The sequence below is a fragment of the Passer montanus genome, unplaced genomic scaffold (genome assembly GCF_014805655.1).
Source record: "Passer montanus isolate IOZ18808 unplaced genomic scaffold, ASM1480565v1 scaffold18, whole genome shotgun sequence".
In the NCBI taxonomy this organism is placed as follows: domain Eukaryota; kingdom Metazoa; phylum Chordata; class Aves; order Passeriformes; family Passeridae; genus Passer; species Passer montanus.
The window spans coordinates 8,757,194-8,780,675 of record NW_024365381.1 but is presented as its reverse complement, the minus strand read 5'-3'; the positions used below and the strand labels follow the sequence as shown (position 1 = coordinate 8,780,675).

Below are 23,482 nucleotides of genomic sequence, written 5' to 3'. Positions count from 1 at the left end.
CTTGTTTTTATCATCCCTTAAATCAAGATGAACTTGAATACAGTTTGATCAAATTTTTAAAAGTTCACCCTAGCCCTCATATGGGTTTTTTGGGAAGATTTAAAAGACAGTTATGACAGACAGTGTTTTGCAACTTGGCTTAGAGAAGTCATTGCAGAGAAACAGCTGGGAATATTCACAGTATGTTTTTGTTAATGTAAAACCCCCTTTATTTTAAATAATCAGAAATTGAAACATCGTAGGTATTTCTTTGACTGTTTGAATTTTAGTATATCTTCCAGGACCAGCGTAGAACATGCCCATTTTTAAGTGGGCTGAAGTTTCTGACTTTGCAAGAAAAAGCTGGATATGGAAACTTGTACTTTGTATGGACAGACCCAGTTGGCTGGGCAAGGATTTGGAATATGAATAGGAGAAGAAGACCTTTATCTCCTATCTTTCATCTATTCAAGAAGATTTCTTAGCCCTGTAATGAATTATTCACAACAGAAATTAAAAATTGAGCAGTCTTTGTCCCTTGAAGCTACACAGGGTTGTGCAGTGTTACCTGACAGGTCCATTTTTCTCACACACACTGCTCATGATCTTAAAAGTTCTGTCACTGGTGTGCACTATCCTCTTTAACAGCCACTGTACTCACCTACTCCATGCAGTCTTTGTGTATTTCCCTTTCTGTGTGTTCAGGTAGTGCCAAGACACGAGGGGGAGAACAGGTGTTAGTTCTGCACTCTGCTTGGAGATGCTGTAATCTAGGAACTGCTGCAGAAGTCGATGAAGGTGCCTCTGTGCCTTGTTCTTTTGCCCTTGGAGGATTCACAACTCTGCTTTCTTTGCATTAGGGGTGTAACAGAAGATCTGAAATTTAGAAAATACATAATACCTTAAACCCATAATCCTTACAGGTTGTCATATGACTGTAAAGCTGTTTCTTAGAGGGCCTGCATTATAAATCAAATAAACGTGTAGATAGAAACACACATATTTAGGCAGCCCCAAAGAATGTATTTTCCTCTCTGTACACTTACAGTGGAGATCTGGAGAATAGTGTCTCTTCACCATCAATGCCCTGCCAAGGTGGGGACTTGCAGGGATCACCTCTGAGAGATGAGGATGGTTGCCTTAGCAGGAGCTGGCTCTGTGCAGGGATTGGCTGCCCAAGTTGCACAGAAGAGACTTCATTTTCCCTCTGATGTGTAGTAGCTTCATAGAAGTCAAGTGTCTGTGCAGACATTTACATTGTCACGTGCAGTGATCATATCATTCGGGGTAGAGTCTGCCAAGGTGGGTGTTGAACTGTGCTCTGCTGCTTCCCCCTTCCACTGATCTTGGAAAGCACTTGAGTGATGAGTTTTGATCACTTTGCCTTTGTAAGTCTTGTTTTGGGTGAGCTGGATCCCAAGAAGTCTCCTCGTTTGGCTTTCATGGATGTTAAGGCCAAAGTTTGGGATGAGTGCTTGCAAAAACAGCAAAGGCCTGTGTACCTCTGCAGGTGGTTTTGGCCTGTCTCCCTTAACTCTCTGGTAACAGGATTACTAGCTCTGAATGAGTTTGAAAATTTGGCCAGCTCTTAATATTGCCATTTTTTAAAAATTTATTATTTCTTCTTTCTCTTGAAAATTTGATGTGGTTCTTGACAGCTTAGGAAAAGATTCTCTCAGTAAATTCTTACTACAATGATCAATAAATATCTTAGTGTGTCACACTGGTGTTTAGATAGAAATTGCAATCCCAGCATTACCTAGTAGAGAGGCAATGTATGTAAGCTGCCTTTCTGACAAAATTTGGAAAATCAAGGCATGGACAAAGGTAAAGTCATATTATAGACAGGACTGAATGCAGTCCTGTCTGCTGGATGAAATAAGGAAATACATCTTTCCTACTACAAAAGCAAAGTTTTGCTTAGACCATCCTTCAGCCAAAGCTCATGTTGTATGGGCAGTAAGGACAGAGGATCCACAGCCTCCTCTAGGTCACCAGAGAGCAATAAAAAAATACTTTCTGCCATTAAAGATAACCTTGTGTACAGCAAGGGCACAAACAGAGTGTCAGCAAACTGGCCCTGTGAGACTACTTTATTGATGCTGCTTCAGGTGTCTTGCAACATGCAAAACAGCATTATTATTACAGTAGATAACTGCAACAGACCTTTCAGGATTATGTATTAAGAGCAGCAAGTCAAACACCATCTGCTTAACACGATAAATTCTAAGTATTATTCCAGAGAGGTTTGCCTGCATCTCCTCTGCAGAGGACATAGAGACAGCTCTAAGTCACTTTTGTCCTCAGCCCCCTCCCCATCATCACTTCTTGACCTTTTGGCTAAGATCAATTGTCATATCAACTGAAGTCTTGGCTTGGGCTGCCTCTGGGGGCTCTGCCTGGCCTGGCAGCAGGCTGGGCTCAGTGACCTCCTAACTTTTACCCATCTGTAACTGTTATCATTCCTGCTCTTTAAGAGACCTGGCAGCTTTTAGAAGTCAAGTTTCGTTTAAGGTGCCTTGCAAGTACAGCTGAAATGCATTGCCCTGAATTACTTCTGTTTCAAAAGGCAGGTGGGTCTTGGTGCTCTGGAATGGGAGAAATTGTAGTGTAGCTTGATTCCTTTCTGTTGAAAGCCACTAAAAACATTTATCTGCTACAGCAGAGTCTTTACTTTTTAAAGACTGCTTTGAGGGTATATAACCCCAGCATTTTTGGAAAATAACCACAGGTAAGTCCTTTGAGAGCTTTTCATCCTTGCATGAATGGGGTTCTGGGGCCAGGCAAAAACATCTCTGATGTAGGAAGACCTTAAAATACTGTGATAATATGTTTGTATCTGTCTAGGTTTGTAAACTTCCTAAATCCAGAGCTAAGTATTCACAAGGGACACAGTAATTGCCAGCCAGACTTAGTGCCTGAAAACCTTATCTAATCCTGGCTTTTATACACAGATCTATTAACTTGATCTGGGTGATTTGTTATGTTTTGTGTTTTTTCCCAACTCACTTGTGGAACCAGAAATAACATATATTATCTCTAGAAGAGACCATAAAGTGATACAGTGTAACTCAATTACAGCATTCCTACATCAAACATTCCTACATCAAACGCAGTAACTATAGGATATCTTCTACTCTTTGTGTCGGCAGAGATCAATTAAAAACTCCACCTTTGTCTCTGCAGCTGTGCTTTGTAGAGGAGGTACATGTAGGATGCTGTGAATTTGCCTTTCACCTAGGGAGGGCTGGCCATGTGCCCTCCAAAGTCACATTCTGGGTCAGCACCAGCCAGCCCTTTGCGTAGAGAGGGATGTAGGGGATTTCTGCTGCAAAAACACTCTGGCTGGCTTTTGTAGGAAGGCTGCAGTATCTTCTAGAGTGTTAGTGTCTCAGCTGATTTTTGTCTCAAAGATCTGTCTGGTCTAATGACACAAATTGTTGGAGGCCAGATTTTGTTCACTGTCTCCTGCTGCTATTTTTGGGATGTGATTTTTCTATTTTGGTTGGCTGGGTGTGGAGGGAGTGTTGCTATGCTTTAGGGAACACTCCAATTAGATTCACTCAAAACAATAATGATTAATAATTATGACTGGCTTGTTACTAAAAAAGGAAAAGGTAGAAACAACTAATAAGCCATGGTTAATTTGAAGGCAATCTCTGCCTCTCTTTCTGTCTCTTTGAAGAGCAGACTTAGGAGCATTTGGGCTCTCCTTAGGGGATAGGAAAGTCCTCATTTCTGTGCATAGCAGTCAGCCTTGCTCCAGTAATCCCACGAGAATTTGGGAGAATCCCACGAGTTCTCTGATGGGAGAACCTCATTTACCAGTCGGTGACGCTGCTTAGGTGAGTCCCAGATAACTGCAGCATCTGGGCAAATCTTAGCTGTGTTCCAAATAATTAGCAGACGTATTTGAATCGATAATGGCAGGGAAGCCAATGCAACAGCTTTCCCAAAACAAATCGGTGAATAAACACTGAGAATGTTCAGTCCAAGTGAAATCTGTTTACCCAGGATAGCTTCTTTCTTCTGTGAGTACATGGCCTCAGGCCTGCGATGTGGAGTAGGAGCTGTTAGTACCTGCGATCGCACTTCATTATCCCATTGAAGCCGAACAGAGAAGTGTCACAGTAGCCTGCGGCCGCTTGCCCGCCTGATGTCGGGGCCAGGGGATATCTCCCTGTCAGGAAATGGAGCGGGGAAAGCTGCTGCCTGCACTGCTGGCTCGGTGCAGCGCCTTGGGCAGGACGGGCTCGCGTTCTGGTGGAGGCAGAGCAGTGGCCCTGTGCGCTGGGAGGGCCCCGCTCGGTGGCGGGGAGCCCTGCAATGAATGCAGCGTGCAAATGCAATGAATGCAGCGTGCAGGAAGGGCCTGGCAGTGCTGCAGCTCGGGGCCCGGCTCCTGGCAGCACCCGGACAGGAGGGCTGGCCGGGGCCGGGGGTCAGCGGCGCCGTCCTTGTGGCAGCCGCCCCGCAGAATGTCTTCGGAGCTCTTGAAACTCTTAGTTTTTATTTATGTATGTACACACACACATATTATATAGTCAGTTGACTTTTGACTTTGTTTCGTAGGAGCTGAAAAACTGTTTCAGTTGGTTCAAGCGCATGGGAAAGTTCCTTAAATAAAACAATCTCTTAAAGTATTGAATTCTTATACCCTGTAGCTGAAGGAGAAGGTCATCTTCTCTCTGCTTAATTTTTCTGTGGAGAGAATTCTTGTTTCTGATTTTGCTAAGGAACTTGTATCCGTGTTCCCAAAGGAGCGATTCCTTAGCCCTTAATACAAATTCTATACTTAAATGATCTCTCGATCAATAACTGCAGCATAAAGTAACATGCTGGGTTTGTACATAAAGATGTCTTCACTATGAAGTTGTTATACGAGGCTTATGTGCTGCTACAAAATGTCCACCTCAAAAAGCTTTTCTCATGTGTAAGAGTAAATGTCTAATTTGAAGAGAATCAAAAATTTGGGGATAACAAAAAATGCTTTCAGTTGCCCTTTTCTTCGATGACATTTTGAAAATTTTGGAGTCCTTATGTGCTGCTACAAAATGTCCACCTCAAAAAGCTTTTCTCATGTGTAAATGTCTGATTTTAAGAGAATCAAAAATTTGGGGATAACGAAAAATGCTTTCAGTTGCCCTTTTCTTCTATGACATTTTGAAAATTTTGGAGTGTGTATTTAAACAAGTACCTTTCAATAGTCCTGTGCTTTTGTCTGTACAAATCAGAGACATAAAGACATTTTCTTTTGAAAAGACAAAGAAAAGCCAATGTCAGTCTCTGAGTTGTGGGATGCTGACAGTGATCCTGAGTAGAAATGTTTGTATTTTCTTAATTGTCCTGATACAGAAGTATTTCATAGAATCTGTCACTTGAGGGGAAAATTTTCCCTCTAATAACTGATGTCTTGTACCAGATTAATGTGTCCTGGTTTTAGATAAAAACAACCATGTTACTGGGTATTCTTTCCTTTTGATCCCCTGTTGTTGAGATTTATTGCCTGCCATTTATAGCATTTGCAGCTTGCAATTAAGGCTTCTATTTTGAATACCTAATGCATAAGCAGGAATTACCATAACTTAGTATTTTGATATGTCTTTCAAACCACAGCAAAAAAAAAATTACATGTTTCAGATGTTACATAAAAGCATTTAAAGCTAGATAAAGTTTATAGTGACCTAATGTTATATGAATAAACTGTAATTTTATTAAATTCTTTCTCATCCTTTAGGAGATTTCCTCTGCAAAAAGTCTGTCTGATATCATCCATAGGCCGATTTTTAATTTTTTTTTCCCCCAAAGAATTGTAAGTGCATTGAGCATTTGCAACAAGGAAAGTTTAATGTTTGTGTAGTTAACTCTTTGTTTTCTTAACTGCTCTTGGTTTTAAATGCTCAGCTGTGTGCAGGAGAGACTGATTGGGCATTCATCTCTGGTCTGGAATGAATCTTGGAGCCCCTGATCTATGCATCCATGTGCCCTATTCCCTCAGGAAGGACAACTTACCCAGCCTGTGGACTGGCCCCCAGGGCTTTCTAGGGATGTCAGGCAGCTGACAGGGCCTCTGTGGTGTCCAGCTACTGGGAGGCTTGTGTTTTAGGGGAGTGTCTGGCTGCTGCACGTGTGATGAAGCTGGGCTCTGTGTGTCTTCTGTATCCTCAGCCTTACAGCAAGGAAGGGACTGTGAGGACCTCAGAGTAGCAGGAGTGGACAATAGCAAGGGCTACTGGGCTAGAGCACCCTTTAATCATACTGAAGGGCTGGAAGACTGAAGGATCTTGAAGGCAGGAGACAGGTTCTCTCCCCTTTGGCTGGACTGAGAGAGTGCTGACTAATGGTCATCCAAACAACTAGGCTGGATTCCTAAGTCTGAGCCTTGGTTGATAGTGTTGCATAAAAGGAGGAGATAATGAAAATAAAGCAGAGGTCTTGTTCCCCCACATGCCTTTCAGATTAAATCACTGTTTGTGGCTAACAGGAAAGCTGGAAATTTTGTTCCGCCAGCGACGGGGGAGTGGAATGAAAGCCCATGTGTATTTTTAGCATTCCTTGTAATCATGTCACCTTTTGAAATGAAAGCATCAGTGCATTAGACCGGAGAAAGTGGGGAGAGGACATCTTCTACCAAGAGAAATGTCAAGCTCAGGGTGGATTGACTGAGTCACACATTGACTGAGTGATATTTATGCTGGCCAGGACAGACCCATCTCCTTCCTGCTGCATGCCTCCTCCCCCTTTCAGCTCCTCAGTTTTATGTGGATTCCTCTATCATGCATCTCTGCTGGTTGTCTCCTCACACATCTCTTCCTAGGTGATTCTACCCTCCAAACTGTATCCAGCTGGAATAAAACCTAGCATGTGAAACATGCTTTGGGATGTTCACCCAGTTTCCTACCCAGAGGGTTGGCAGCCCTGGCAAGATGATGTTACGTGCCTTGATGGAAGCTACTTAGCAACAACTTTTTCTTTTGCCTATGAAAAAATCATATCTAACACAAAGAAGAGAGCAGAGTATCGGTTCAGCTATGAATGTTTACTTGCTGTTCACCTCTGAAATGCCAATGAGCATTTGTGCTGTCTAGTTTGAACTGACTATTGGCCTTGGAGAAATTACTGATGTTGTTCTTGAATGAAATTGTTCCTTACTTTCTAAGGCGGTAGAAAAAGTCTGTCAGTGTCTCCATTTGTAATTAGACACATCATGTCTTTGCTACACCCAGGAAAAAGGAGTAATTCCTTCTTATTCCTAACCTTTGGCTAGCCTTCGTACACTGGTAAGAAGACAAAATCTAATTCACACTAGAGCAACGAACAATCCTCTGCAGTGGATAAATTCCTTGGTGCTGTTAGCAGGCAGCTCAAGTGCTTAGAGGTCTCTTGTAGCTGCTCACTCTCTGCCCCCTGGCTCTGCTGTGGCAGGGAAACGGGGGCACCAGCAGTGAGAATGAGAGGAGTGGTTGGCACTTGCTTTGAGCACATTGTTCAGTGCTGGGTATTTACCCTGCAAGGTAAAGAAGCGTGAGGGATACCAAGTGCTTGAGGAGCGTGGCTGCCACATGTCCAGGCATGTATCCATTCACTGCACTTCTCTGTGCTTTGGTGAAGGTGTCATCTGTGGCTCAGGTGACCTTCCTTACTGAGCAATGTGGATGTGCACTTAGTGCTGTAATCCTTTTAACAGGCCCTGTTGTCACAGAGCTTCCTTTAGGTGCCCAAAAGTGTCAGTCAATCTTCATCTCTTCCCTGTTCCTCCCTCCACTTCTTCCCTTGTGTGTTGTATTAATTCCCTTCTCCACAGTACTGGGAGCAGAAGCGTGTTGTTTCTGCAGTGTGCCAGAACTTTGGTCTCATGTTTACTCTTCCTCCTGCTGCATGGAAGCCACCCATAAGATTAATTAAGCCATGGTGCTGGCTTTCTCCTCTTTCTTGTATATTTTCACTTGATATACTGCTTTGTGACTTGACTGAAGGTAGAAATGGAAACTTCATGCTAAGAGTATGAGACTCCTTGAGAGCAGCCAGGTCACAAGTCCAGCAAGCAGGCACCAGTGGAGGGAGCTGGGCTGGGCAGCAGCATGGTCCCCCAGTCTCTGTGCTGGAGAGCTGCTGGAGCCATGCTAGCAAGTAGAGAGGTGAAGAGTTGCTGGGTAGTCTTTAGGGCTACCCACTGCAGTGTATGAATGGGACTGGATAGCCTTCCTCAGCCTGCATCTGTCCTCCCACCTCCCTTCTCCCAGTAAAAGTGCGTTATTTTCACCCAGAGCTGCTCTCTTGGAGACTTCAGCTCATAGTACAAATTTGGGGCATGCACTTGTGTGCACATCAGTATGGTGCCTTGCTAAAGCATCCCCAGTGCCACCCGAGTGAGCCCTCTCTGGCTCCCCAGTGAGTCTTGGCTGAGTTAGGGAGCAGCCCTGTGTACACATAAGCATTTGCTTTAGGGACTCACCCATCGGTTAAAGTGGAATTACATGCTTAACTTACTAAATTACTCTAGGCTTTGCTTAAGTATATAATTAAGAATTATGCACTCAAAGATAACTATTTGTAGGGTTGGGGGTTGCTATCCTGCTTCCATTTCCCTAAAACCACAGGCAAGTTCTTGTGCTCTTGTCTTTTTCTGCCTGGGCAATGTTTCCAGCTGGGGTTGGAGTGTTAGGGAGATAGGAGGAGGGACAGAGCATACAGACCCATAAGAACACTTCATTGTTCCGGGAAACCACCTCAAACCATGGGAATATTTCAGAGATCCAAATATGGCTGAAGAAGCTTATTTAAATGTTGCACAGGGCCAAATCCTGGCTGTCCTCCAACTCAAAGTCTTTATTCAAGGCATCTTTCCCTCTGTGGGTGGGTTGGGAAGGAACTGGCGGCCATAGTTTCCCTCAGCCAAGCTACTGGCAGCGTTGTGTCCCAGAACTGCCACCTGGCCAAGGACTCTGTGGTGTTCAGCAAGCTCGGCTTTGCAGACCAAAGCCCTTTGTGCACCTCCCCTGCCAGTGGTTTCTCCCAGCTCTGTCAGCATCCCAGGGACAGCACTGGGGCAGGGCGAGCTGCACCTCCCTTGTGGTTAAACCAGAATTGAAGGCTCAGAACAAAGAGGGCTGACTGGGCCCTGTGACCACAGCCTCCTCCTGGAGACGCCCATCTGCAGAATGAGCCCAGTATTGCAGCAAGGCAACCCCCAGCTGGGGAATAACGTGCAATGACTCCAGTGATTAGAGAAGGCTGAACAATTGCTTTATTAAGCTATACTATATTATATTACATACTATACTAATACTGTACTCTATACTAAAGAAAAACCTGTGACTCTTTTCAGACAGTAACGACACACCTTTGACCTAACTGGTCAATCAATCCAAACAACCATCACCGGTGTCCAATTAAGAAATCCCTTCTTTGGTAAACAATCTCCATAACACATTCCACATGTGCCAAACAACAGGAACAGCAAATGAAGAGAAGAATTGTTTTCTTCTTTGTCTGAGTTTTCACACAGACTTTCCCCAGCAGAAATCCTGGGAAGGTTGTGCCTGCTGCTCTCTGTGAAAAGAGCTGCAGCCACAGCCCAGGAAGACCATTTTGCTTGGGTTACCCAGAGAGCAGCAAGCAAGGAGCTCCTGTGTAAGAATGGGTCTGAACCAGTAACAGTCACGTGCAATGCCCTGTATCCATCAGCTCCTGCATGCTGGTGTCTCCCAACAGTGCTTTTCAGAGGGAGAGGTTAGTCCCTAGTCCCTCTGTGATTTTGGAAAGCTTTGGGTATGGCGTGAGAACAGTCAGAGGAAAGCTGTATTGCCTCCTAAAGAAAGGAGTGTACTCTGGTACTGCCCACAGCTATCCTTCATTGTCACCCCTCTCACCTTTCTCGTTTTATCTGCATGACCTGTATTGGTAAAGATGGAGAATGTAGATTAAGGAGTGAAATTCTATCTAGTGTTTATGTGATTTTTAAATACAAGAGGCAGTTTAGGGGGTAGTTTTTCTTCTAATCATTTGCGCTGCTTTTGCAGGAACAGTTTACCACAGCTCAGAAAAGGTCTGCTTTGGACTTTGTTTTTGTTTGTTTGTTGGTTTGGTTTTGGGTTTAAAAACCCTTTAATAATATTTGCTTGCTCTCTGCGTTTTTTTCTTTGTTGCCCAGACTGGACCTGATCCTTTGTGGTGCCTCTTGCACCACCATCTTCCCCTTTGGGCTCCTCAAGGTGCTACTGCAGGCAGGATGTAGTAGTAGGTGGTTCCTGTGGGCAGCTCTTCCTCTGCCCCCATTGTAGGGGCAGAAAGATGTGCAACCATCTGAGCAGAGCTGAAAGAGATCTTCCTGTGTATGTGCTGTGCAAACAAATAGCAGGGGTTGTCAGAAGTCCTCTCTTCTGATATTGGCATTGTTCACAAAGGCTTGGAAAAGTGTTGTACCTCCTCCAGGCTGCCTTCTTACACAAGCCACACTGTCTAAACACATTGAGTAATCCCTGCCTCAGGCTCAAAAACTTCTGCTTGAAATAGTGTAGATCAGTTAAAAATGTAAGATATTAATTTTAACATCTTAAGTTACTGAAAGCTAGCTGTGTTCCAGAATGCATTGTACCACAGGCTGGTTGCTCCAATAACTCAACATTTGGGACCTGACTCTATCCAATTCTTGCTGTCAAATGTCACTTGTCTATGCAGATGCTTCCAGGTTTACAATCCCATGTCCCCTAGGAGCTTTCCCCTAGGCAACTCTAGTGCTGGTGGCTTCCCTTTATCTGCAGAAATGTGTTCCCCGGTGGCATTTGGATGCTGCCTTCTCCATAGTGGCATGGCTATGGTTAATGAAATCTTTGCTGTGCTCTTTCAGACCTTTTCATTTCCATGGTGAAACGACTGATTCTGGGCGGTTTGTGTAGTTTTATGAAGATTTTAATTTGATTCTTGGACTGCGTCATGGCTGGTACATATCCTTGTTTCTGCAGTAACAAGCTGTTTACAGTTTATTTTCTCTGTACTAAGGTGCTAACCAGCTTGAACAACAATTAAATGCTGTCATTTACAGTATGTCTAGTATCCAAGGAGAATCAAACCATATATCTAAGAATATGTCTTTGGAATAGGCACTTGCTACAGCCTAAATGAGAAGGAAAGATCCTGTCCCAGAAAATGAGCACTATGTTCAGTGCTGTTGGACTAACCTGGTTCTCATGGCAAACGTAAAAATGCAGTTTCCCTTATTCAAATAGAGGATTACCTGCCCACACTGAGTAATTTCCACTTTTTTTTTTCAGTACAGAGATCCCACTGACAAACTTTGTGTTGCTTCATTGTTATTGTTCATCCTATGCACTCAATTCAGTCTTCCACAGCTTTTAGTAGCACTGTTTGAACACTGCTTCATCCCACATCTCCTTCCTGCATAACTCCTCTGTGAAATAGGCCAGGAAAGGCAGGTTTGTGTATGTCTTTGAATGAGAAGCAGCTCTTTCCAAATTTCTACCCATCACACAGCTGTTCAGCAGCCATTCAAGTTGTTGGGGGTTTTTTTTGTTTGTTTTTTTCCACAGGCGCCTCCTTGTCTCTGATCTGATAGCAAATGTCTCCTTTCATGTCCTACATCAAGGCTGCTACTTTGGCCTCCTATTCCATTTGCTCCTCTTTTTTAATGCCGTGCCAAACATATTAATGTCAGGCAGAGCTGTCCTGGATCCCTCGGCATAATTCCAAGTGCCACGGCCTCCCTTTGCCCACACGGCCAGGGCTCCAGTGGGCCGGCTGTTCCGCAGCCGCTGTGTGGGCCGTAGCGGTGGCACCGTCCCTCGCACGGCCTGTGTGCTGCCCCGTTTGTTGCTCTCGGGCACCCGCAGGGCTGGGTGCCTTTTGGCCCAGCTGGCTCTGCAGCAGCCATCCATAAATGCATCCATAAATGCCCGCGGGCCGGGCCCGGCCCTTGTTCCCGGAGGAGCAGGGCCCGCGGGCCGCAGTGCGGACCGGGCCGTGCTGCCCGAGCCGGCTGCGGAAGCGCCTCTTGCTGCCCCGCTCCTTTGGGCGCCCGTGCCGCCTCCTGCTCCAGCCTTTGTGGGTACTGCTGCTCCAGTTCACCTGCTCAGCTTTATCCTCGGGCTACACAGACTGCAAACCCTTTGAAAATCAAGAGCAGGTTGGCAGGCAGTGGAGGAAGGGGCAAGCCATTTGACAGGTGATTATGGTTAGGGATTTTCTTCTTATTTATCCGGGTGTAGCTGCATGCAGGCCAGTTGGAATGCTCGCTATGTGCTCTGGCAAAACTCAATTTTGCTGCATTGCCCCATTGCAATACAGAGGGAGAAGCTCCTCATCATCCACGCTTCTAGTGCACAGGAGGAGCTTATCCAACCCGAGGGATGCCCTGCCACACGCTGCCGATGCCCAAGTTGTTAAGGCCGGGGAGGATCCGGTCACTGCTTTACTGACAGCCCCCCTGGGCAGCCACAGCACTGCACAGTGTGACAGCTCTTGCTGGCTCCGGCTTAGCTGGCGATGAGTCACCTTGAGTGCCTGACTTCTTGATAAATCCTGGGAAAAACAGGGCACTTAAATGTCAGCCAATGGGGGGAATTTCAGCGGGGGTAGGTTAAACTAGCTCTGCAGCTTGGTCACCAACCACCTACCTGCAGATGTGCTGGTTCAATAGCACTCATCTGCCATGAATCTGCTGGGAAGAGGCTGGCCATGTGGGCCACAATTTTTAGGGAAAGCCTGAGGTGCTGCTATGTGCTTCTCTCTCCTGAGGCAACTGAGTTTGTCTTATTTTTGAGGCTAGGTAGGTAAAGGGAGAAGCTTTGTCTTCCCCTCCTTCTCAGGAATGAAGACAAAAGTAAAATGAGAAAATGCTTGTGTTTTTGCCTAATGTATGGTTCTTTCCAGGTTCTCAGCTGTATTTTAGTCACTGTAAAAGCTGATAGGAATTATTGATCTCATTTACCCTCCTTATAGCTTGACTGATTCTTTATTTGGAAACTGGAGTCTTGAGATACAATGAAAAAGCAAAGTTCATCTCATGAACTGGAACAAAAATGCACTTTAGAGTATCTAAAATCTGTCAGGTGTTGTGTTTCTATGGGTTTTGTTGAAATACCGAGTCCCAAGAAGCAAGGGGACCATGACCCACTTCTGTGCTGTGGAGAGGACTCTGGCCTCCTGGTCCTCTAGAGAGAGGCTCTTTTGCTACTGCCCTTGTGTGCTTTTCCTCAGCCTTCCTGAACCTGCATCTCTGGGGAATGGCAGCTTCTGCTAGGAGAAAAGGTGGAAAGCTGCCACAGCATTTCTGCCTCTGCCCAGGCAGCTCTTGCCCTTTTGGGTTGATGGTTCTGTGGTGTAGGAGACCTAACCCTTCATTCCTTTTCTTTCTGCAAAGTTAGTTTTGCACCAGCTTCCCTCAGAGCTGTATCTCTCATTTTAGTCTTTTAAGTGGGCTTGATGGTCAGTCATAGGAGCACTGTGGGAAAGCTCAGTAAAGAATATGGTTGACTCTTTAATGCTAGGAGAAGTGAGAGCCACCTTTTCCAAAAGCTGTGCTCAACAGTGAAAAGTTTCAGATGACTCACCTGCTAGAAAGAAAAAAAAGTAAAGTAATTCCTAATTCTGGACACTTCTTGACCTACTTCCAAGCCATGTTCCTTCCCCATCACCACCCACTGTGAGAGCACAAGCTTTGCAAGGAATATTGCTGTGTGGCTGTTAATGGTTAAATGCAATTTTGTTTATTGGATGTTTTTGAAAACATAAGAAACGGCTAAGTGCACAGACAGACTGTTGCATCCAAAATGATTTACTGCTTTGCCTTTTATAGCTTTTGATTACATCAGGTTGCTGCATCAATATCTTGTCTGTACCATCCAGCCTGGTGGGGCAGCAAGACAAAGAATATTGTTGCTGGGTAGTTTTCCAGGTGGTGTGGCAATTAAAGTAGCTTTCCTGGGCAATGTGGGGCTGATCACCCAAAGCTGGGAAGCAATTTAAATTTATGCGTGTTCAGATGCTTGTCCAGCCCATAGACATAAAATAAAAATGCAGTGTTTTAATGAAATATTTGGGCTGTTTTGCTTAGGACTGCCTGGCTGTACTTGAGCAAAAACCTTGCCTGAGTATTTTACTACAGCTGTCTTTGTTCAGGTTGCAGTCTAGAAGTACAAAAAGCTGTCCATAGCAAGGGATGAGTGAAGGCTGTGAGCCCAGCTTTGCACTTCGAAGGCTCTAGAGTATGAAGCTGTTTGAATCCAGTTCAGACACAGGCACCAGTAGCAATGCCTTTCCCCAGTCTGGGATTCACAGGCTTGATCTCCTTCAAAGTACCAGTAGGGTAGGATCCAGAACTTAATGCCATGTCACAGCTGTCTTTGCCCTGCAAATCTTGTTGTCCTTGTAGAAAAGTGTCCTCCTGACTGCCCGACAACTGAGGAAGCAAGGGAGGGGATTTAACTTTGAGGATCCAGCAAATCCCACAGCAGGAACAGATTCCCAGTGTTCTGATATCTCCTGCGAGGTCAGATCTGAATCCAAAGGAGGGGTTTTTTTCTTGTATTAGAAGATCTCACCCTGCTCTGATGTGGCCCACTCCCTTCAGCAGATAAACCAGCTTTTCCTGAAGGATGTAGGAGGCAGCAGAGGAAAGGTGACTAAGGTGGTGTGCTCAGTGAATTACCTCCATGGTGGCCCAAAGCAGCTGGGACAGGAGGGAAAGCGGCTCAGTGCACTGAAGGAGCTTTCCTCATAGAGGACAGAAAAAGTGGGGCTAGAAAAGCAAATACTAGAGCAGTTCTCTTGGTGAAAGAGGCAATAGTTGTGACCTTAAACCCCAGACAATATAGAATGGGAAGGCCATAGAGACAAGGAGGCTCCCTGGTGAAAACCATTTTCATCAAGAGTTCAATTTCCTACTGTAGCCAGAGCTTGTGCCTGATGAGTGTATGTCTTAAAATCAGATACACTTTATACTACTGTTCTTTGGCTGTGCACTAGACACAAGGAGTGATTGCAGGAAATTGAACACAGGACTGCATGTCTGCAGCTGTGGGGAATGTGATGGCATTAGCAACCCGACCAAGGGTCTCTTTCTGGTGCCTCCAGAACTCACGGAAATACAACACAGAGCCTCAGATCCAATTTCCTGCTCCCCTTTATCCTGGGTGAACATGTCAGTCAGAGCGACCTCCTGTCATTATCAAGTGATCTATCATATTAAAACAAGGGGGAAGGAAAAACCACAGCAGAAAGGAAAATTAATGTGTTGCAGACTTTGAAGTACTTCCCCTTTAATCCTAGCCCATAAAACTTTGATTTAGTTTTGTATCCTGGCTCATGGGTTTCTCTCTGTCCCAGTGTTCTGATCTGGTCAGTCTGCTTTGGACACTGGTGAAAACCAAGCAGTACCTGCACTGGTGTGTGCTAACCTGGCCCAAGGCAAGTGCCCTGAGGGACTTCACTCATGCTGGCTAACACCATCGCATGCCAGGAAGCAGGATCATTGATGCTGCACCAGGTTTGTGCCCCTTCCTCTCCAGGTTTATTAAACAACAAACTGTCAGAGGGTAATGCCAGGGAGGATGGTGACCTTGTGCCAGGTTGGTGTGTGAAGGAGAAGGACCTGCAGCATACACGGGGAATGTAGGCTGTGTCAGGAAGTCTCCATGCATGTTGCCCTCTCCTTGTTGAGAGGGTCAGGCAGTGCTAGTGGGACTGCAATAACTTCCAGTCCAGTTAAAGGTCAGGAGCAAACCAATGACCTCTTTGTCTGTCATCTTGCCTTTTAGTAGCAGGTATCAACTAAGCAGTTGTTATTAAAGGTCTGTTGCTCTCCATGAGGGAACTGGTGGCTATGACATTCTGATCAGAGTACAGATTTTATTCTGCTTCTGCAAGTTCCCCTTGGAAGGAACTGGATGCAGCATACTTTCCTTTCTACCCTTCTCTGTTCTGCACTGTTTCTCCTGGCTCTTCAGCAGCTCTCATAGAGTGGTGTGGACTATACTTCTCACAGTGAAAAGTTCCAGCTGATTTCCAAAGGATCAGGATTTGGCTTGATCTCATAAATACTCTACTCCAGGGACTGGAAGCTCTCTGTACCACCCTCCATGCACTGCAGTAGCACAGGCTAGTTGGAACCTTGTTGCACTTCTCCCTGTAAATGCAGAGGGTGACAGAGAGGTCTCACATTGGCAGCTGTGGATGTGGGTGAGGATGGATTATCTGCAGGTCCTCTGGCTGTCCAAAGTTCGCGAGTTTGCATTTTTGAATTGGTTTTACAAGATGAGGGGACCCTTGACCTAGTCAAGAGCAGTGAATGCTCAGACAATGCCTGGAGGCTGAGTGCTTAATGTTCCACAGCTGGAGCACCTGAGCTCAGAGCTCTGCCCTCACTGCTGCTGAGAGGAGCAAGAGCCAGAGGAAACATGAATGTGTCTGATATACTCTGTGCTGTTGAGAAATCTGCGAAGGAACTTCCCCTGCTCTGTATCTCAAGCACCATGAGACATTTCTATAGCAAGGACTGGCACTTGTCTGTCTGTTTTCAAAGAAAAATGGTGATCTGGTTTGGACAGCTGTGTCTTATCCTTCCCCAGAGGTATCCAGGGTAAGGGGGAAGACTCAGTAGCTGAGAATGAATACACAGCTGCAATTGCATTCAGAAGGTGGTTTCACATCCCCACCTTCTGTGATGAAAACCTCTGTCATGAAATTAATCAGTGATTTCACACTTCCTGATATACTATGAAAATGATTAGACACAGCAGCAGCTGGGGAAGTGATGGGACTCATTGAGACTTTGCTCCTTCTAATAATATCTTCTCTTATCTTTTTTTTTTCCTTTTCTGAACACACATTAATTGTTCATGAAAACTAGCACAATCTCAATATACCTACCAAACAAGTGCAACAAGGGAGCTGCTCTTGCAGCCTGTCCATACCACATGGCAACAGCTCTGTCTCATCAAGGCAGTATAAAAAACTATAAAACCACCAATAAAGAGATAAGGAGGAAGTTGTCTATGCAGGGGCTAGGAAAAAAAAAGGTGTTTTCTGTTTTTTGCCTTTCTGAAGGCATGATGAAATAAGCCTCATCTCATGGCTCTGTTGCATGCTTTTGTCACTGCTTGCTGTTACAGGGATGGGATTAAAATGCTTACAGCATGTGAAGTGGAGGCTATGCCCTTCACCTCCCTTGGGAGCACAGTGGTTCTGTTGCTCACCTGAGCCAGGGAGCTGCTGCCAGGCTTCTGAGGGTAGTAGGTGACAGGTGGCAGCCTGGATGCCTAGAGGCATGGTGATCCATGGGATGATGTTGGACAGGGGGGAGATGCCAGTGGAGAAGAGGGGAGCAGTGATCTTTTCCCCAGGGATGGCCCTGGCAGCTGATGGCTTTTCTTTCTCTAGATCCCCAGCAGCAATCACAGTGCTGTCTGTGCCCTGTAGGACAGGGAGCCATCCCTACACTCTCCTTCTCAAGAAAGTACTTGATGGGGGGCCCTAGAAAGATGTTAAATAGACCATACATATGAATGTAACCATATAGAGTAAGTGAGGGCTCCGTCCATTTCTAAATGCAGCTGAAACCAGCGAGGTGATGGCAGTAGGGTCAGCAGCTGAAAGGGGAGTGCAGTGGTTCATTGCAAAACCAGCTGAAAGGGAATCACTGCAGGGTTTACTGCTCTTGCAGAGTGAGCAAAACCACATGATGCTGGGGGAGGAGGCTGCTGGTAATGCTGCCACTTCTGGGATGCCATTTCCCTTGCCCAGTAAATACTGCTTCTGGAATAAGCTGCATAATGAGTGTGCTGAACCACACCTTCATCCTCTGGACAGCATCACAACAAGAGTCAAGCAATAAGCCCTTGTAGTGGCTTTGGGAGAACAGTAATGGCCCTCTTGCAACTGAAGAGTTGCCTCGTGGTGCTGAAGCTCCTGGACTAAGCCAGGGCAGGGCTGGGACCAGCAGGTCTGTCCCTCCAACTGCTGTGGGACTTGCTAACCTACAGCAGGGAAATTTGGTAGCCAGGTAGCAGTTTCCAAAATCCTAATTCCCTAATTGTGAGCAACTAGGCAGGTAGAAGGAGAGGCTTGGAATTCCCAGTCTGTGGGAAGTACGTGGAATATTAGGGCTCTGCTGTAAGACTGTCAGTGCTGCCAGCTGGATCTTGTCTGCTGTCAGCTTTGCTGAGTGATGCTGGGTCACTCCTGTCGTGTGTGGCTCAGGTGGCTGGTACAGTGGTGAGCCCTGACAAATCTCTTAGTGGCATGTGGAGGTGAGGTGGGTTTTTCTACATTGTTTCTGCTCCTGGCCTTTGGGGTGAGGTCGGTGTATTTGGCAAACAATGCTGTGAGCAACTCCTGTGACTAGGACTTCTGGAAGCGACTGCTCTGTAGCTGCAAGATGGTCAGCAGTGCAAAAATGAATGTCAGAAACCACACAGACCAGAGCCTGTGCAAAATGGCCATAGCCTCCCTCTGCCAGGAGGGAGCTAGAGATAGGTGGCCCAAGACTCTCCAGGCTGAAGTGCTTCAGCCATTCAAAATGATTCCCCCTGTCATCTCCAGAGCAAAACTTGTTCTGCACATTCTGGGGTACAAATCAGTTATCAGGGAGAGTTACTCCAAGTTTGGAGTTTATGTGAAACGTTGGCAAAGAGCAACAGCTAAACCCATGTCCCCACAGGAACAACATGAAGAGGGTCTTAAGGAGGGTGTGTGATGAGAGGAGCAAGGGCAAGAAATACATGCAGGTGGGAGACAGTGCACAGAATGGGGCAGAGGCTGAATATAGGACTGTACAAAGTACAGGACAAAATACACACTGTGTGTAGAAGAAACCCCTTTAGAAAAAAACCCCAGGCTATGAAAGACCACCCTGTTTTTTGCACACACCTGTGTCTTTCTCCACACATTAATTTCTTCTATCTGAATTCTTTTGACTGCTCTGAGGGGGGGATCCTGTTGTTGGAGCAATCCTGTGGGACTGCTTCAGGTTGTGATGGCATGTCGAGGACATGTGGACTGTGTTCAGCAGGATCTAAGCATGTTTGGGTATGTAGGTGCTCTAGAATGACCCTGCTTGAGCAGAGAGGTTAGACCAGATGACCCAGTGTGGTCCCTTCCAATCTGACCCATTCTGTGATGGGTCATTGATATGTTGCATGTGCCAAAGTCCTTTTCTGCCTATGCACTTTTTTAAAACAAGAGATAATATTCTTGTAAATTAAACTTTCAGGAGAACCTGAATAAATTAATAAAGGGATAACCAGTGTTTTATCATCCACTTAATCCCAAAACATGACACATATCAGAAGGATGATTTTCAACACAACTAGATATTTAAAGTCAAGTCTTCAGTGCTGAGGGAGGTAGCAGGCCTTGTGTGGTGTCATAATGACAGGACTCTTCCCAGGGAAATTGTCTCTGTCTTATCACCACCATCAGAGCAGTCTGGGGTCAGACTTTGCACCAGAAGCACTCATCCCATATGTGTTTCCTGGATCCTGCCAGATCTGGACAGAAGCCACACGTATCCTAGAGATGCATGGGTCTCTCCATGCACAAGCTGCTCACTCCTTTAATTAAGCCACTAACTTTCATTAACAACTGATCTTAATTTCCTTTACAGTTATTTTTCATGTAGGGTGCCCCCCACCCCGTGTTTTTATAAACCTGGATCAGATTCTCCTGGAGGGAAGCACGGCTTTCTTCTAACTGCTCAGGGGGAAGAGACAATCTGGCATTCTTCACGTTGTCCCAGATTTGTAAAAGAAGAGACACCATTGCACAGGAGACTTTTTTTTTTTTTGGTAGGTCTCAGCTGTTTTGCTAAGAAAATTATTACACTGGCCTTAGGAGAATTGTAAAATTTTATTCAATCTTTACCCAGCATTTATTGTTATCCCCACTGGACAGTGCTATCAAGGTCTCTAGCTGTGCTACCTGGTAACATCTCCCAAAGTTGGGGACCTTCAGCTTTGGTAGTTTGCATACTCAAAGTGGAGACAAATGATAGTGTGAAGCCTTGTTTGCCAGCCTGCCAGGAGCTGTTATGAGGTTAAGGGAGGGCCACCCTCAGCCACACCAGCACTTCCTGCCCATGAGCTGAGCACCCACAACTCCACTGCATGTGAAGGTGGGCAAATACAGGATGGCTGTAGGAGAGTCTGAATTGCTGTGGAAGACCCTTAGGAGCTGAAAGCTAATACAGGGATTACATGCTACTGTTGTGCTATCCACAATATAACAGAACCCCAAATATATTTCATTACAGCACAGTTTTAACCTGTTAGCAAACATGCTGGCCAGGGAGTAATTTACCCAGAAAGTGAAGGCACAGGATGCAGCAGCAAGTGTTTGAAAGAGGTGAAAGAGAGCCAGCCTGTGTGCAGTGCATGGCTGAAGCACCAGCTACTGCTCTGGAATCACTGTGAATCGTCCTCTCTATGAACCACAGGATTAGTTTAAGAAACGTGGATATTTTTTTTTTCTTTTCATGCTATTAGCCAGCATGTGGTGCAGGAAGCAGAAAAAACCCACCTTGCTGCCAGTGTTTAACAGGGAAACCAGAGTGGTGGTGGTACAATTGATTTTTGTCTTTGTTGGGTTTCAAAATCAATGAAATATGAACTTTTCCCATTGATTTTTTTGAATTCAAAATTATTTTGGGAAGCTGTTAAATGAATTGACAACTTTGTGAGCTAAATCCTCTTCTGTGCTTTGTAAGACATGTGTGAGAATCCATCAGAATGTGCTGATGTGCTAACAGACCTCTTGCCATATTACTATTTGTTGGTGTCTTCTGTCATACCAAACCTCTTCCTCTGAGGCCAGGTTCCTTGGTCTTCAGTGAGAGTAGGGTAGGAGCAGATCCAATCCACTGCTGGAATCTGAGCCTCATGTTCTTGTTCTGTAGCTGAGAAAAGGGGTGTATCTCCAGCAGTGTTGGTGCTGGTTGCTCATTAGTAGTCACTGCAGTTGAAATGGCCTTTTTGAATGTGCCCCTTGTCCTGGCACATAGCCTGATGCTGTAAGCCCCGGAGTCCCATTGGTCCTTCCTGGAAAAAAGCCCTCAAAAACATATAACCTAATTTGTAATGGAGTTGCTACTAAGCCATTGCTCTAAGACACAAAAATAAGGAAAATCTCAGAGTTCCTCAGCATGAGAAGATCCCCTTGACCACCACCCATGGATGGCAGTTAAAATGCAGAAAAAATTCCCTTTGAATGAGTTTTGTTTCCTGCCCCAGGACACACTGGCTTGCCAGGCCAAGCCTCAGGGTGTTTGTCCTGAGCAGAGTATACTGCACTACAGATGTCCACTTCTCTGCAACCTGCGGTGGTCCATCCATGGACCATGGATCAACACAGTTTTTGAAGCCAGTGCTAAAATGGAAAACTTTGGAATTAACATTTGTCCTAGATTCCACCCTGATCAAAATCTGGTTGTGAGGTGTACCCTCATTTTCTGTTGTCATGTAGAGTCTTTGGAAGATGTCACTTCTCATCAGAAGTTTTCAAGGGTTTGAATTGCCCTGAGCTGGTTGCTATCCTTAGTTAGGATTTTTACTTTTTGAGGGCTTCTCCATAGTGGTCTGAGTGCTGCCTGAAGTTTCTTTAGGTCTGTGTTCCCTTGCACAGAAAACCCTTGGCAAGCCCAGGCCTGAACATGTTTGTGGTATCAGTCAACTGTGTGTGGGCTGACTCTACATTACTCTGCAATCACTTGTGAAGATGACCACACAAAGAATTGCTCTTCACTGTAATCCAGACCTGAGGAAGGTGGCCTCTGACCCCAGACTTAACCTCTTGGGGAGCTCTGCAATGAAACTAGAGGATCTTATTGCAACCTACAGCTGTCACAGACACATCTCTGGGTCAGAAAGTTTAAACCCATAATTTTCTCCTTTCTGAGCCTTGTACAAAGGATACACAAAGAATCTTTACCCTTCTTTGGCAAGCCCCCTGTCTGCTAGGACCTGTGGAGGAATTGTCCCCTTGTTATGGGGAAACGCCATGAAGAGTGCATGAATTGTCCCAGGTGTCCCATGACTTGTTTGATAAGAATTTTCATACTGTTGTGTGTGTAAAGCCCAGGTTGGCTTTCAGGGCTCTAAGCATGTTTGTAAAACAGGCTTTCATAGGAGGAAAAAATAAAGAATTTTATGTTTGAACTGGGTTCATTTGCTCTGTAATCATGGATAGGCTTGAAGCTGCCTTCTACATTGTGGCTCCTTTCCTCTTTTGCCTAGAAAATATTTTTTTTCTCACATTTAAAACTTACTTAATTTCAAGGCTCTGCAAATGCATCATATTAATAGAATGTCACATTATCTTATCCCTTCAGACACAAATGTGATCAGGCACCTGCTGAAAGCTGGTGAAGGAGGAAAAGCAAAGCTATGGAAAAAGAGCCCAAAACATAACACCGGTTCACCAAGATCAGACCTTGAATGAGAGAAGGGGGCTGTGCCAAGCCCTTTTGTGCAAACTTGAGGTCTGCAACAGTTAGTCTGCTTGTATTCCAGGAAAAAGGGCTGATATGGTGCTTGTTTCTTTCTTATATCTAGTCTAAATCAAATTATTGCATCATTAGGTCAAGGGCCAAAAGTTTGAGAGACAGCAATAGTAGGAGAAATTCCTAAAGCCTTGCTCAGCTAGAAATTTTTCAAGGAAGAGCCAAACCTACAGTTTGTCATGTCTGCCATAATAAAACCATAATATAGCCCTATCTATCTGAAATTTTGGATGGTAACTGTGTGAAATTCTTATCTGTGTGTGTGAAGTGCATAACTGGGGAATGAAGGGGAAAGAACAGGTCTTTTCAGACTTAGCTAACACACTCACAGAGGTTCCTCTGGAACTTGTAGGACACTGGCAGGTTTTTATGTCAATAAATGCTGTTGGCCAGGCAGAGCAAGTCAATGCCTGTTATGCACATTGTCTTTAACAATAGCACTGCTGTTGAGTACATTCTGTTGTCAGCATCCTTATTATCAGCATGGTTGCCAGCAGAAGGCTGAAGTCATGGGATGTTGAAACTATGGGTTGTGTTAAAAAAAATCTCTAGTTTTAGGTAGACATGGAAAGGAAGAGCAAAGCCTCCATTTCTTGTTCTGCTTCAAATCTCAAGAGCTTAGAGACCGGTTTGAGAGAAGTATTTAAGGTGCTGGTTGTTTATGGGAAAACTCCCCTCACTTTTATGAAGAACTTCTTTACTGTACGGGTGACTGATCACTGGAACAGTTGCCCATAGAGTTTGTGGAGATATCCAAAAGCTGTCAGTACTCAATCCCAGGTAATGTGCTCTAGGACACCTGTGTGAGCAGGGAGGTTGGACCAGATGACCTCCAGTGGTCCATTCTAACCCTACCCATTCTGTGTTCTTTTAATATTCCACTGTTTGGTAGAATTACAGTGATTTTGGGTTAGAATCATACAATAGTTTAAGTTGGAAGGGATGTTTTAAAGGTCATCTAGCTCCAGCCTTCTGCAATGAGCAAGGACATCTTCA

The 23,482-nt window shown here is 45.1% G+C and overlaps 1 protein-coding gene across 1 annotated transcript in view; it reads left to right on the top strand.

The window, feature by feature from the left end:
• The first annotated feature begins 2,587 nt into the window (after nt 1–2,587).
• Nucleotides 2,588–23,482, top strand: part of SLC8A3 (solute carrier family 8 member A3) — a 135,561-nt gene continuing 114,666 nt past the window's right edge. The window contains exon 1 of the mRNA XM_039705130.1: nt 2,588–2,710. The gene's annotated coding sequence lies outside the window, so the exon portion shown is untranslated. The remainder of the gene's footprint in view (nt 2,711–23,482) is intronic.